Raw genomic sequence first — 2,500 nt, 5'->3', positions numbered from 1 at the left:
AAGAGAGGAGAGGATTCAGCATTGCCCAGAACAACTAATCAGGTTCCAGCTGACATTTCCTAATGCAGAGCAGAAGATGAAAGGTTGCATCTGATTGGTTGCTGAGTCTGCTTTGCTGCTGGGGTTTTTTTTTTTTTAATTTTAATGGAGACTGAGGGATAACAAAACGTAGCCAAACTAATGGCTTCTCTTGCATTTGCTAAAAAAGAAAAAAAAAAAAATATATATATATATTATGTGCAGATATAACCTAAACACTTACAACAAAGACATGCTGGTTGTTTGGCTCCTGTGTAAAAGGGTATGCTTGTATATGAGATAGGGATCTTAGATTGTAAGCTCCTTGAGGGCAGGGACTGATGTAAATGGCTGCATGCATATGACTTTAATCCATGCACACTGGCTTAAAAATCGCTTCTACAGGAGTTTTATGTTCTGCCTGTAGAAGCAGCTCAATGTTATCCTATGTGTCCATGCACATTAGGACGATTAGAAATATAGTTTGAGCTCAGCATGTAGAGGCAGGGAAAAAACCCTTCTGGTTTGCATTTTCTTATTTTCTGGCAGAAAAAAAAACAACAAAACTCTAAACTCTCCTAAACTCATCTGTGTACAAAAACGCTCCATAGGAGCGTTTTTTTTCTGCCAAGGGCACTGGTATCTTTTCGAAGCCATGTCTTGATTCTGATTGGAACTTTCCTGCAGAAAAATACTCTAAACTCTCCTATACTCCCCTAAATGTGTACAAGAACGCCATGAGCGTCCCCCCCCCCCCCCCCCGCCAATGGAACTGGTGTCTTTTTTAAGCCCAGTGTGCATAGAGCCCTAATATTACGAATTTTACTGATCATATTTTTTCTGGCACAGAAGTGCCTTAAAAAAATCCTTGCGTTTAGATGCGTTTAGAACCATTTGCATTCAGTGCATTACATTCCGTTCTATATCCTCCTGCTATCTTTTCAATCCCAGAATGCACCTTTGGCATCTCTGTATATGGATATATATACAATTCCACAAGTATACGCATAAAATGCATATCCTCACATGCATATTTTAGGTTACAGATATGCGCATGATTACCTACCTGTGTGCACGTCCCATTTGAAAACACTAAACTTGCATTCAGATCCACAAAAAAAAAAAATGCTTTGAATTGCGCATTTTTTTATGGCTGCGTGCACATACCTTCTAGAATGCACTTTTTGCTTCCATGTAAATGTGCAATTCAAAGCATTGGACACTTTGAATTACGCTTTTTTTTTTTTTTTTTTTATGGCTGCATGCACATACCTTCCAGAATACACTTTTTGCATCTATGTATACATGTAATTGAAAGCATTTAGACACTTTAGATTGCGTTTTTCTTTTTTTTCAAAGGCTGCAAGCACATACCTTCCAGAATGCACTTTTTGCCTCTATGTATACATGCAATTCAAAGCATTTAGACACTTGGAGTTATGTTTTTTTTTTTTTTTTTTCTGGCTATGTGCACTTACCTTTGTATCCTGCTCTGATTCCCAGAATGCACTTATGTATACATGCGTTTAGACGCTTGAATTGCGTTTTTTAAAAATGGTCACATGCATATATGTAAAGCACTGTGTAAATTGTCAGCCCTATAAAAATACTTGTAATAATTAAATATATTAATAATAATATTTATTACTATTAATATTATTATTATTTCATTTATTTATTATTATTATTAATAATAATAATAATAATCATCATAATATTAATAAAAAATAAATAATAATAATAATAATAATAATAATAATAATAATAATAATAATGGTATCATTGTCATTATACAGGGTTTATATAGCACCAAAGTTTGCGCAGCGTTTTACAACATGAGGGCAGACAGTACAGCTACAATACAATTCAATACAGGAGGAATCAGAAGGCCCTGTTCCTTAGAGCTTACAATCTAAAAATAAAAGTATCCTTTTATTATTTTAAATGGATACATACATGTGCATATTTCTGAAACACCCAATCATCTTATAAGAAATGAAAACTGTGATTGGATGTTGGAAAATAATGTAGGTACTCCAGTGGATCACCTCTATAATGACTACCCCCCCCCCCCAACCTCTCCATTAGACATACTGGACTTAAAGGGTTAACACCAAGTGAAAACAAAGAATGTAACAAAGCCTTCTCCTTCTTTAAAAATGCATTAAAATATCATCGCCACCGTTAAAAATGTATCAGGGAGCGAAAAACAGAGTGTAAAACGCTGGCTATTTTATGTGGGGTGAACAATTTGCGTGGCAGACATGAATCGCTTCCTTCCTCCAATTTGCAGCTGTTCATTTGGGTGGAGAGGGGAAGGGAGCTCATGTTTAATGGATAGGCCGTTTGAATGTTGGAGTATATCTGGCTGCACACTCGTGTCCTTAAGGTGAAATTACTGATTTACTTAAGCAGTTTAGATTTTTTTTTTTCCTCTCCTCTCTTTTTTTTTTTTTATTCTATGAAAGCCCCAAAAGCAGCA

Source organism: Pelophylax lessonae (assembly GCF_965119305.1).
Source record: "Pelophylax lessonae genome assembly, chromosome: 6".
In the NCBI taxonomy this organism is placed as follows: domain Eukaryota; kingdom Metazoa; phylum Chordata; class Amphibia; order Anura; family Ranidae; genus Pelophylax; species Pelophylax lessonae.
Note: the sequence above shows the minus strand (reverse complement) of the source record.